We start from the raw sequence: 14235 nt of genomic DNA, 5'->3' as shown, positions 1-14235 counted from the left end.
CTTACCCATGCATGTCAATTAGGTCCACTTAAATCCGTTGTATTCCTTTGATCAAAGTTTAGGCACTTATTCCAGAGAGCGTATCCAAATCCTAGGAAAATCCAACAGTATCCGAATATGATTATCCCCTCAAAGATGTCTCATGAACAAGGCTCTGCTTCTCCCTCAGTTATTCCATTGAGCGCGTTTTCATAAAAGAGAAGGAACTGTCTTCTGGCTCTCGGGCAGTATGTTTCCAGCTGTATGGAGTAATGCGCTGGCTTAGGCAGAGATCCTTCAGAGTCAGAGCTTGTTCACACACTGAGCGTGCTCAGGGACTGCCTGGGAGGAGCCAAGCCCGCCGTGTGATGTCATAGGTGTTGAATTTCACTGTGAAGAGAGGGGAGGCTCGAGCGCTTTACCTTCCTGAGCCTTGACCAATGAGAGACATTTTTGGAGTTCACCTGCATACAAAAAAGGTTTTGAGGTATGAGCACACGTGATGTAGCTTCCTGGGAGAGAAGGCAGTATTAACGTAGGCTCAAAACTGTGAGGGGGAATTCTCAAATACAGCCTTGTGATTTGTCTTTTTTCCTTTTAAATGGCTGGCCTGTTTGACACAGTGAAATTCTGATTTCTTTTTTAATTGAATCTCTGAATATATTGTTCATTCACTTCACTGTCTGTCAATTCCCACCAAAAAATGGCAAATTAACCCAGAAGAAGACACATCAGATAATAGGCTGGTAAATGTGTGTGACCTTGAGAAGATTACATTCAAGCATTCCCAGGGGACTGCGCCAATCAAATAAGTGACCATGACAACATAGTCCAAGGCTAATACATTCTGCGCTCAACTTAATTTGTCCCACTCTGAATAAAAGAGAAGAGAAGAAAGAAATAAAACACAGAAAAACCTCATTCTTAAAGCAGCAAGGCTGCATGAGTGTACGCGCAACTCCCAAACACACTGTTTCTGGCTCCCCGCGGTCAAACTCTGCTAGCCACGGAGCTAATCATCCACAACAGATGTTCAAAAATGTTCAGTCGGATTTACGACGGAGCTCAGAGGAACAGCCAAGTCAGCCTCTGGTGCTGTTTCTCTCTTCCGTCCTACAAGGACGAGGGATTGCACTGTGTGAGGATGTCAGCACAACCATTCTCTCTCCCTCCAAAATTCCCTGGCTCGTTGAGATCCGCCATCCGAGACGACAGGCGCCTTAATAGATCACAGAGCCTCCGGACCTTGGGGAGAGGTTTTCTCATTTATCCCAATAATACTGTGTGGACTGTAACTCGACTCGTCCAGCAATGCTTCAACAATGTGCCTTCCCCCCAAGAAATGATCTTTTTCATATTAATGGCATTGCTGACAGCCTGACACTGCGATCCATGACCTAGGCCTAGACCACCGCTTAGCTAAGGCCATAATGTATATGTGATATGAATTTGTTACGATTATTTAGTAATACACAATACTTATAGCATAATAGGGAATATGACTGTGAAGAGGGAAAACGAATATTTAAGGAATGGCCATATTGCGCCTTGTTATAAACCCTGAAAAAACAAAACAGAGATTTACACAAGTCAATTGAATAAACAGACAAAAACAAAAGAAATTCAGAACGGTGTTCTAAACAGCACTTGTAGGGGTTCCACTGCCAACTGACAGCTGCAGTGTAAAGTGTCCTCTTCTAGACTAAAGCCCTGTTGAAGGAACTAGCCTGCCCTACTGCAAAGGGTTCAACTGTTTTATTTGTTGTTGTTAATGATGAGGGACAGCCTCATTTAACTGGAGGCTGCAAATCTGTGCACAAAACAGACTTTTCAGCAAGAGAGAAGTGTTGTTGTTGTTTTGTTTTGTTTTTTAGTTCAGAATGGGATATGGGTCACCTGATTAAAAATGTGTGCAGTCTAAAAATATAAATATGTTTCAGGCAGCTGCACATGTGACATGTGACAATCATCTTTTAATATATATATATATATATATAATAAAATAAAATGCTATCAAGCATGCTATAAGGACAAAAGCGTCACAAACTTCTTGGTTCTGGTTCCTGATAAATAAATGAGAATTTGAGGGAACTTTCTGGGGAATAATTGTGGCACCCACACACCACACATGGCCCACTGTGGGGGTGTAAGCATTCTGTGCCGATTCACATGTCATATTGATTTGAGAACAAATCACTGAACAAATCACACACTGAGGAAGATGATCATTTGTTGATATTGACAGCCGAGTTGGGAGGGAAATGAATTGCCAGGCAGCTACAGTCATACACTGTAGGCTACAGTGTGTCAGTGTGTGCAAGAAATGACAGCTCATCGTTAGTGTAATGGAAAAAGTCAAAGCACAGATAGACGCTCGCAAGAGCCCATCAAGAAGATTAAAATGCTTGTCTCAAGTGAGATTTGGTGTGACTTATCTTCGGGCCCCTCCCCCACTCGAGGCTGAAAACAGACTTGGAAACGCCCCCTACCAAGTCTGAGAATTTATAACCTCATGACACCCGCCCCTCCCCCCAGTCCTTTCATTAGAATTAAAAAAGGTTGACAACCTCTTCTCCTCCCATCAATCTGAGGGAGCTGACCCCTCCCTGACTACAGCCGGTCGGCTGACAATGCCCCATTTACAGATTCTAGCAAAGGGCAAAGCTTGATTCTGTTCGATTGTTAACAAGCTGCCTGTACGTGCCGGAATACACGCACATAATCCGTTGCGCAACTCCTCTCCAGGGTTATCTGCGGGTAGATAGGAACACCTGGCTCCATAGCCAGACACCTCAGCTCCTGTGTGGTGAGCGCTACAGTCATCGTCTGATGGGCAACCGCGCCGGCTGCTGGATGGGATGGTGATTCATATTGGCCTTCGGCTTTATCAATATAACTGTCTGCACCATCTAACACCGTCTGACAACAACGTTTTAACAAAGTTCAGCTCGGAGGTAAGAGCATAAATCTCTCGGTCTAGGGTCACAAGAACACACACTTCTTGGCGGCTGACGGATCCAAATCGTTACGAGAATAAATTTGCTTCATCTGAAAACCTCTCCGTCGACACTTCTTGTCAGAAAACCATGATTTGATATGATGTATTAAAAAAATAATCTAAGAGCGATCTTTAAATGGTGTCCCAAATAGCTTTATCTCTCCATGTAGAAGGGTCACTGATAAACACAATGCTGGCCGCATGCCAGTGAGAAAATGCTGACCTGTGTCGTAAACAGTGAGTTGTGAAAGTCAGTGTGCTGTTGCTGATGGACTTTTAAGACTAGCAGCACTATGTCATCATGTCCAAAAGCACAGCTGGGCAGCACCTGTTAGATTTCTCAGCCCGATTCACAATTGACTGAGAACTGGCTACTGCCATTCTATGGCGGGTAGCTAATTAACCCGCTGATTCCAATGCTGCTGGTCATTGGTTATCACATACCTTAATCAGATAGAGGCTCAGGAAACCTGGGTGAACTCGTAATTGCACATAATCAAAGTACCATTTGACCGAGGTGACGTCCGTGACATAGATAGTGTAAGCTAAGCAGATAGCATCTCGAGGCTATATATCTCATTATGTCGGACTATATCCGATTAATTTGATGCAACCTATTTTATCATAATCAGTTCATTATCAGTTTACAGATTAACAGCACAGCATCACTCACGTCTGTGACATAGTACACGTCTGTGACATAGTACACGTCTGTGACATAGACAGCGTAAGTTAAGCAGATAGCATCTCGAGGCTATATATCTTATTATGTCTGACTATATCCGATTCATTTGATGCAAGCTATTTGATCATAATCAGTTCATTATCAGTTTACAGATGAACAGCACAGCGTCACTCTGCAGCACAGAGTAGCAAGTAAAGCACAAAGTGGCTACGTTAAGTTTAGGTGCAAAGTATTGTATCGCTAAATGAATGGAAATGCCAAACAAACACGTAAGCAGCATCACACTTGTGCCGAACACCAAGGGCGTCCGTTTGGCCCTGAATTTTTCTCAGGACTGTCTGCAGATAAGAGAGACTCCAGCGCTGAGAGGGAGGAGGGCAATGGCACATGGCGACAGGAGGTGTGAAAAAGACAAGGACAGTGGGAAACAGAGCACATAAAAACAGAGATAAGATTGGCTTCAGCGTGTGCTGACCTTCACTGAGCAGCTTGTGTGTGTAAGCGCCCGCACAGACGTGCGTCAGCAGGTGGATACTATATGAATTTCTGCATGAGTCCGTTTGCCTGTGTGCGTTTGTGTCGTGTGTGTCTGCGTATATAGGTGGGCGGGCGCGCGTGTGTGTGTGTGTGTGCGTACAGGTGGGTGGGCGTGCAGAAGAAGACAAGGCAGGAGAGCAGAAAGCAGTGGGGCCCTGTTGTTCCTGCTACTCTCTGAAAATCCCAAACAGCGAGCGCGCTCTCCATTACACTGTGCTGTTGACGAGTGGCAGGGCACGCTCTCTGAAGGGAACGGCGGAGCATGCCGGCGAATGCCTGAAACAAATCATTTTTATCGGGGACTCCGGCGGGTATTGACAAACCGGGGATGCATTTAGATAGCCCAATTAAAACGGGGAAATGAAGCCACATTGAGGCACTACGGCGCTGTGGCCCTCCTCTCCACCCCCTGGCTCCCCCGGCCGGAACCCCTCCGGAGACTGAGCGCCTCACATCCTCCTGATAGGGATGTCACGATACTATCATTTCTACTTCGATACCCAGGAAAATATCGATACTCGATACCATTGATACCACGGGAAGGGGGGGGGGGGGGGGGGGGGTGACGACACATCAAGAGGCATAAAAATAAAGTTAGACAGATGGACGGACAAACGCACACTTCTCCATAATCTAGGCCTGATACAACCTTGAATTTAGACAGCAGATTAGCCCTGCTCTAGCCATCAGAACACGTTTAGCTTGTTGAAGCATCAGATAATCGCCAATGATAGGGAGGGAGAAATGTGTGATTTTTCATTCAAAGAAAGCCCTGATGGTATCGAAACTGTGGCAAATGAGTATTGTATCCTTTTCAAATTTGTAGTATTGATACTTATCTATACTATCGATACCTGTTGCAAATGAGTATTGTTTCCGATTTAAATTTTCAGTATTGATACTTTTCGATACTTTTGACAACCTTACATCCTGCACTCGCTGAGGGGGGCGGGGTGGTGATGAAGTGGGTGGCTGAGGAAAGTGGCTTCCAGGTGAACTAACGCAAAATGGAGGCAGCAATGTTTGTGAGAGGGAGAGGGCAGGTTCCAGCGCCATGCCATCATATTTATTGCTTTATTTGCCATGCCTAATTGTAGTAGAGCTAGGTCCCCTTTAGGGCCTAACGGTCAGCGCTCCAAAGCGCTGAAGAGGTCCCGTTTGGGTCAAGACCAGTGCGCAAAAACTACAGACTCAATGCAACTCGGTGCAACTTCAAAGGGTAAGTTGGTGATCGATGGTATGGATGTTGGCTCCATTTATCCAAGCGTGTCTTAGTGGGTGACCTTCAATGTCCTCCCTCTCTGCACTCAAGCTTGCATGGTTCAATTCACTTCTGTTGCCACCTCAATATGTCTCCCCGTGGTCCAAGTTTCAGAACGCCATTTGTCTTCTTGATCAATGGTCATTCCAGCCAGATTACTGTCAGGTGTGTTTTTGGACAGATGGCCAGTTTGGCACCGGCCAGCAACAGAAATGCCATTCATTGCATTCCTTCAGGTTTGCTAATAGGTTAGGATGGAGACCAAGATATTCATGAGACGTCTTACTTTACATGTAGGTGCCGAGAGTAATAGCGATGGTGATAGAGTGGTACTGTACGTTTTTCCACTCGAGGAAAAGTGAGAGAAGAAAGAGAACGCTGTGCTCGGTTGTTCAAATTCCAAAAGAAAGAAAAAGGCGCTAGAAGAGAACAGTATGTTTCACATGCTACCGACAACACATCCACAAAGATGCAAGCAGTGGCTGCATTGCATTATGGTATATTTTAGGCTATTGTGAGTGGAGAAGTTGTTACCTCTGCCTCTCCTATGATGGATTTCATCCTGGATGACTGCTGGATGTGGGAGCAAAATGTTGGGTTTAGAAAGAAGCACTTGCTGTTTGAGTCTGAGAGGCTGACACCAAACTGATGATTTAGATAGCAAAAAAATTCTTCCTATCAAACTCTATTGTAGCTGCACTGGAGAGACATCTCAACGTGATGTTACCTCATCTACATTTCAGCCATGATCTATCCATGGGAATAAGGAACATACATGCACCACCAAACAACAAAATCAGCATAAAAATGCAAGACACTATAGGTGCTTTCGGACTGCAGGAACCTTTTCATATTCCTAGGAACAGTTGAAGGAACTCTCCTCTTTTTGTTGTGTTTGCACCGCAGGAAGTAAGAACCATAGTAGTTCTTAGAACGCTGTTTAGAGGAAGCTTTTTAGCTCCTACTTCAGGGTAGGTACTTTCCCGGCGGTACAAGAGGAACCTTTAGTGGTCCAGACGTAAGTGTAGCTACGTTGAATGCCCCGAGGCGTTGCCTTTTTGTTTTCTTTTTTGCCAACGTTAGCTAGCTAATTGTTAGCCAAAGTAGTATCAATCCCCCATGAACTCACTTGCTTTTGTGTGAAGCTACTACAGCAGTACTGTAGCTATCCAGCACTATCCACTATTGTCGTTTCTGCAGTAGCTTGGCAGGCTGAAGGCTAAAGGGTGATGATGATGATGATGATGATGATGCTATCCAGTAGCTAGCCACTATCCACTACTGTAGTTTCTGCAGTAGCTTGGCAGGCTAAAGTATGCTGTATACCGAGAGGAGACTTTGATGAATCTGAAGAACTTTCCGTGAGGGATCCCTAATAAAAGCCCCACAGAAGAGCCTCTGCCAACCTGAGGAGACGACAATTTGTCTCTGCCAAGAGAGCCTTCCAGTCGCATTCCCACAGCAAATCTCTGCCTCACAGCCAGGATAGGGAGGGAGCTAGCACTCCAAAAGATAAGTAGCCTGACTGGCTGACTGGCTGCAGTGAGAGTGTGAAGTACTTTTCAAAACACACTCCGAGCTTTGTGGATGTTCAATGCCAATATGCATCAGCCTAGACCCCCCACATACATAGACCCCACACACAGACACAGAGACACACACACACACACACACACACACACAACAACAACAACAACAACAACAACAACAACAACAACAACAACAACAACACAACAACAACAAAGAAGAAGAAATATATGCTTCCTTCATTTTAATCTGTGTGCTGTGCTTTTCAAGTCTCTCCGGAATCATTCTCCACAGGACCAGTCAGTGGCATCATATTGGAGCGTTTTATAATTCCAATAATGATTTCCCATTTGCATGCAGGAAAAACAACTTGGGACACAAAGGGATGCATTCAAAAACACAAATCAACTTCAGCATTGTTAAAAGCTCTCATCAGAACATCTCCCCCAAGCTTTCAGTCACCGTGTATCACTATGCTGCAAAATCAAGGGGAAGGGGGGGGGGAGAGGAGTTCCCTCTGCTGAAAGGAAACAAACTACAAATCATGAGCCTCCATCATGAATGCTGTGGGAGTGATCTTCAGTTGGAGAAGAAAGACCTCATCATCAATATTGATGGCTTTGGCTATGTAACAAAGTGGTTTAATACTTCTGAAATACATGAAAACAATTATCTCCCATTATCATCCTTGCAATTACATTGTGATAAAAACTTGTTCACAAATTGAGAAAATTCTTGCAGCAACAGCTAGGTATTTTCTTCCCAACATCTAGGCCAAACCCTAAATACCAATTCACACACACATACACACACACACACACACAAACACACACACACACACACACACACACACACTCACTCTCTCCCACGCACGCACGCACGCACACACACACACACACACAGAACAATTTCAACAGATGAAAAGCCTGCCAAATGAGGGAGTAATCCATCACTAGTGCCATTGTGTGTTTGCAGGGTCCCTCTCTTCAACAATGGCTTGAGTGACAGGGCGAGATAAGGCCTCTGTTGACTGAAAGAGTGAGCACATGAGAAAACAATAAATGGCCAAGTCACCACTCTGAGGCATGAAGACACCACATTTCTAAGAAGTTTTCCTCCAAAATAAGATACCGTATTCACTATCCGAAAAACCAGACCCACTCTTCCAAAATCACTGATGGCGCAAAATTAAAACATAAAGCCCTGTCTTACTACTATCTTAAATCCCCAACTAAGTCCTGACTTTAGAGTAGACTGAACTTCAGGGTAATGATTATCTGCCAAAAGGGGGTAGAGCTCAACAGTCACGTGACATTTCCTGCCCTGGAAGTGAGTTTCCCATTAATTTTCTCCATAGACATTTCAAAAAACCCTATATAACGAGTTCTAAGGCTGTGAAAATGTGTTTTTTTTCTGCAATGTTATTTTTTATTTTTGCTCCAACTGAAATGTTTTATGGTCACTCATGATTCAGTAGGTCACGGGTTGGCTTGGTTCCAGCCTTAAAACTCGTTATATAAGGATTTTTCGAAAACTCTATGGAGAAAATGAATGGGAAACTCACTTCCGGGGCAAAATATGTGACTGTTAAGCTCTATAGTGTTTTGTGAATAAACTGAATAAATAAGTTAATAACTGTAAGGTAGTTGAAACGGTAATCTAGGCCTGCCCTATCTCCTCAGGAAATCACTGCCTTTCTCTTCAGAGTATCATTAACCATTCATAGCAAGGCGAGTAACAAATGACTTCAACCCAATACCAGGAAAGCCAGCCCAAAATAATTAAGCAAATGAAATATTCAACATAAAACTTCTTATTATAGCATCGGGTGCCTCATAAATTTATAGAGAGGAAATTAGCGGATTAATTTGAGTGTTAATGGAGAAGAAAGCCAGTCATTTCCCTTTCCTCCCATTTAACTTAATTTAGCCTTCTGAGAGTTATACCTGGTATTATTTATCTGTGAAATTTCGGGCACACTGCAAAAGAAATCTAATTGAGACACACACAAAAAGATCAGGCGCACTGGGTTTAAGGCACTGGTGCCTGTAGTGGTAATGGAGAAATGGCCTTTATAGAGGAGGAACTGGCTAAGGCAGCTGGCTAATAATGACAAAGGAAAGCTCTTGAAGCGCTCCAGGGGAAAGTACGATATTTCGAATAGGCCTATGTGCCATTTGTAGCTCTTGATGGGGATGTGTTGCTGGATGTAGAACTGCCAAAGTGCAATGCTCGCTGAAGCGAAAAGAAAATATTGGACCGCTGAGGCGGTTACGCCCATGGAAAACCCAGACTGGGGAAAATACCTGCCCATTCTAACCCTACCTCAGAGACTGATGAGAATTCTAACCGACATGCTCCACAGTACTTCCTATAAGGACCTCCATTTCTAAATATAGCCTACCTAATAATATGAATACATATTAAAATATTTCACTGGCAAATTTGTAGGAATACAAAAACCCCATTATTTTTGCTGACTCTTGCCTAAACCAAGCTTAATGTGACCTCTAGAACCAAAACATGCCGACTGTCAGATCATTCTCACAGGGCAATGGATCGCTCGAGGAAAAAGGCCAGGTGTTAACTTTAGGGATGTGATCAACAACACAAAACCATGTAAAAAGCAGGGACATAGCAACCAAAAAAAGCTAAAAATAAAAATAAAATAAAAAAATACAATGAAACTTTGAACATGCTGTTTTTGTGGGCCCTGAAATTCCTAAGCAAAATACATACTTCCGGTTTTCTTCAGAAAACCGCTCAACTACTTTTCTGCACGCACAGAGAAGAGAACAGGCATCTATCTTCTCGTCTTACTATAGAGAATATGGCAAATAGGCGAATCTCCCCAAAATGTTGGCGTTGCTCCTTTAAAAAATGATTTTATACATCAGGTTTTACTACCCTTTTCTTTCCAAAGAGATGGCAGCATAACTGTCACACAGGTGCAACAGACCTAATGAGTATGATGAGTGTACCTAAAACAGTACACACAAGAAACAATTGAATTAATTGAATCCATTGAGACATGCCCTCTCATTAAAGACTGCCCCTTGAGGACTCAAATCAAATTGTCCCTGTCCTCAGCCCATACTAACCAAGATGCCAACCAAATCTTTGAATGTTACAAACAATTACATGACACTAGCTAGGAGCTTAGATAACGTACAGACGATGGGTAGCCAAAAGAAGTGTTTTAATCATGTGACAGGTGAGTCATTGCTCCGAGGGTTTGACTGGGTGCAGTCCAGGGATCAGCATTCCTAGTGTTGCTAAATTCCACTCAGCGCCCCATCCCGTTTTTAATGCAACCCTACGGTGAGCCGAAACGCACACTGGCCGGCAGGCAGCATGGCATGAATGCAAACATAGTAGCACCCATATACCCAGTTACCCACCCCCTCTGCAAACATAGTACCACCCATATACCCACCCCCTCTACCCACATTCAGCACATATTACCCACCCCCTCTGCCCACATTCATCACATATTTCAGGCTCGAGGTCAAAGCCAGAGGTCACATTGCGGCCCGTACTGCCACCCTGCGAAAACAGCATGCCATCATACCCTCTTGACCCCCCACAGTAAACCCTTAATCTAATTTAGTCCCCGCCTGATAGACCCATCCACCATTTTCCTTTCTATTTGTAGATGGGGCTTTAAGAGGTGTCGCATGGGTTAAAGTTAGACGGTAGGCGAAGGTATGGCTTCCATGCGTTCCACAAGTTGATCTCTTCTTCGCCCTGAGCCGCGGTGCAGCTGATCTCATCAGACGGGCCCCAAACTGAAGCGGGAGGTGAAGCATGATGGCAGCATGTCCCGCTGCGCTTCGCCCCCGGTGCTCCACTATGAAGACACTTCCCACTCGGAACATGTTCAGATCACTTCTGATCTCTGTAATGAGTTTTGCCCCTCTGCTTATATCTCCGGCAACATTTAGAGCAGCGTTGCTGTGGGCAAATAGCACCTCTATGTCACTGTGTGTCAATGATTTCTCTACGGCCTGACTGTAAAGCCTGAAGCAAGGCAATGGGGGAAATAATTGAGTTTTTACATTCCACGTGATTGTGGATATAGCGGTGCACGGTTAGCCTTGTACCTCCGGTTACCAAGGTTACAACTAAAAGGAAGATTGTGAAATAAGAAATATGCTTGTTTTTTTGTCTCATTTTTCAGTCAGCATGAATTATGCAATTAAATAATGATATTCTAGTTACATCTAGGCTAGCTTTATCCTTGAGGGATTAGAGTGGTTGAAAACAATGCACTGTAATACGACAAGTCAGGAAGAGCAGAGTACTTTCACCGTTTCAAATGGGCTTCACACATCGAAGCATCATCAACACAGGAAATGTGGAAGCTTGTAATGGGAGAATCCCATAATGCATCTGTCCTCTCTAGACAATTACGGATATATTGTGTATTATTAAATAGATATTTTTAGGGAATATGGCTGCACTGGTAACCCTATGCTTAATTTTCCTGGGGAGAGGTTTTCAAATTGTGTCACCAGATGGCAAATCCTCGTGGGCGGACGTGCCACAGTGGCAGTAAAATGTGTTCAGCGTTGTATTAAACTTGCCTTGTGTCCCTTAGGTGGCTCTGGAAATGACTCTACATGTGGAATATCCCAAACTAAATTGGCAATTTAAATCAAGTAGAAACACTGTGACAAAATCAACAAGTTGGGGAATGAGCACAGACTCTGAGGCAAAATATGGCTCAAATGTTCAGTAATAAGTTGGTGGGGCTACATCAATTTCAACAAGAAACTATTAATAACTCATCCCCGTCAGCCTGCTATGTGATAGCTTATCATCAATTGTTCAACAAATTGACTTGGGTATCCTTATGGCTTTTTTCTTCTTCTTCTTCTTCTTCTTCTTCTTGTGCAGCTTAGCAACTTATAAAAAGTCAACAGTCTCCCGAGCTAAAAACACTGACAGAGACAAAATAGTTATTTGTGTCTGTAATAAGATGTAGGCTTCCCATTGCTAGGGCAAACAGGCTAGTAGATGTAGGCTTCCCGTTGCTAGGGCAAACAGACTAGTCAAATGTCTGTAATAAGATGTAGGCTTCCCGTTGCTAGGCAAACAGACTAGTCAAATGTCTGTAATAAGATGTAGGCTTCCCGTTGATATGGCAAACAGGCTAGTCAAATCAATCCACATTATTGGCTCAGTGAAGGCTGGAAAATGTAGCAAAGTCTGAGAGGAAATCCTTTTTAATGGAGGTATCCTTTACATGAAATGTGAAATAAGCGTTTCCTGTCACCCCCGCAGTGAACCTTGCATTTATCATGCGTGTTATACGCAGCCCGCGCTATAATTTCTAAATGTAAAGGCTAAATGACTGAGGCTTTCCACAGGCACAGCACCAGTTAAGATGGAAATAATCAGAGCGGACAAGAAATTACAAAAAACAGGCCGTGACCTTTCCAATCTGAGGAGAGAGGCTGTGTATACATTTACAAACTGTACGAGGACGGTACAAAAATTCCCATAACAGAGATTGAAGTGTGACTAATAGGTAGTGAAAGAGCCAGGCTGTAACCTGAACTCCAAAATAATCTTGCATAAGTCTCCGTGGCCACTTTGGCCGAGCGGGGGGGTGGGGGTGGGGGGGGGGGGGGGTTTGACAAGGGGACTGGAGGACCACCTGCACGCCCAGCGGAGCCAGCTCCGTCCTGGCACCACCATTTGTTACGCTCTGGATTCCCATTACTCCAGAGCTAGGTTGGCTGGGAAATCCATCTCCTGGTGTCAGGTTTATCAAACTGCAGAGTGAGGAGGGGACCACGGGCATGCAAGGAGGCGGAGCCTCTGGGGGATAGGGGGTGTCGTCACCTGGGGCCTCAGGGAACCCAGTGCATCACAAGAAAGCCCGGCTCACCTCTGGGTTTCCTGTTTCCTGTGTTATTTCACAATTCGGAGGTTCAGGGCGGCGTGGAGGCCACGATACAAGGCTCATCATTCAAATTAGAAGCAGCAGCACTATATGTATGCAAACCAGTCTCAGCGAGCTTGTGTCAGCCCTAAATTTAATAGGCATTTGACATATGGTGTGAGCTGCTGGCAGGGCTAATGTATGTATAGGGGGCAGGCAGCAGTCACCTAGTGGTTTGGTGGTAAGGGGGGGGGGGCGGCAATCTTGTGAGTTGACGGGTACCCGTTTGAATTTTAGCTGGGAAAATCTGAGCATGGAGGATAGCATTTCACTCCCAGTCACTCCAATGGAGATGTCCAGTGGCCAATGCTAAAAGATTGCGGTTACACACAGGCGCTTCCAGGTGTGAATGAGTGAAGTGGGGGTGTTGTACGTGCTCAGTTAAAGAGGAGGGGGGCAGTAGAGAGACACAGTCATCCCTGAGGCCTGTCTCTTCTGTTTGGTCCTCTGCGTCAATAATACAGACTGACATGCACAAGATACTCTCAAGGAGAGCCAGTCACTTTGCTTTGCCAGAGTGCTACCATGAAATACACAAATGAGAACGGACAATCCTTGTGATAGTCCATACACCCTCATGTATGGGATACATCTTCTTGTCTCTCTCTCTCTCTCTCTCTCTCTCTCCACCCCATATAGATTTGAAACAGAAGCCAAGCGGCTCTATTTGTTTTTAACAAGACAAAAGGAGCATTTACTCCAAAGATATGAAAAACAGTTCAGAGAAACTTGAAGTTTCTTTGCAAAATGTGAAAGAGCTTGGTGTATAAATGGCGATGAAATACAGATTTGATGTACTGAGCATCTGGGAGCAACAGCACTGAGCACATGTTCTAGCAAAATGTCTGTCACCACCAGTTGAAACAGACCTGGAAGAACATAGAAATTGTATTAGTTGCAACGATGCATGTCTCCCACTGGGATTTCACAGGCATGGGAAGGAAGAACAAGGATGTACATTACTACAAACGCCTTTAAACCTATCATAACCAAATATGTATCACACTTTTCACAACAAAGTGCTGTAAAATTCAATAAACAATACCGCCATATTAACAAGTAATTATCTGACATAAAAGGAAGACACTGCTGGCTTCATTAAAAACCATAGCTTATTAAGGCCCACTCTGCAAGTTCAGAAACCACACTGTAAATAATGATGAATACATGAATAATGCATATTTTCTGAATAAATAAATAAATAAAATTCTTTCCTACCGCCTGAATTCTCTATTGTCAAAAAATAACCTTACCTTAAATAGCAATTATTTTTACCATCTGTCAAGACACAAAGAGAT

General features: G+C 44.0%; 1 protein-coding gene across 6 annotated transcripts in view; it reads right to left on the bottom strand.

Moving 5' to 3' along the window:
• ptprfb (protein tyrosine phosphatase receptor type Fb) overlaps positions 1-14235 on the bottom strand; it is a 216915-nt gene that overhangs the window by 169337 nt on the left and 33343 nt on the right. For 5 of the 6 annotated variants that reach the window (XM_083659337.1, XM_083659339.1, XM_083659341.1 and 2 more), the window contains exon 1: positions 6-270. The exons of the other annotated variant lie outside the window; for it this stretch is intronic. The gene's annotated coding sequence lies outside the window, so the exon portion shown is untranslated. Of the gene's footprint in view, positions 1-5; positions 271-14235 lie in introns of those variants that run through there. 6 annotated transcript variants of the gene reach the window in all.

The sequence above is a fragment of the Poromitra crassiceps genome (assembly GCF_964638095.1).
Source record: "Poromitra crassiceps genome assembly, chromosome: 23".
Lineage (NCBI taxonomy): Eukaryota > Metazoa > Chordata > Actinopteri > Beryciformes > Melamphaidae > Poromitra > Poromitra crassiceps.
This window is presented reverse-complemented; position numbering and strand designations above follow the sequence as displayed.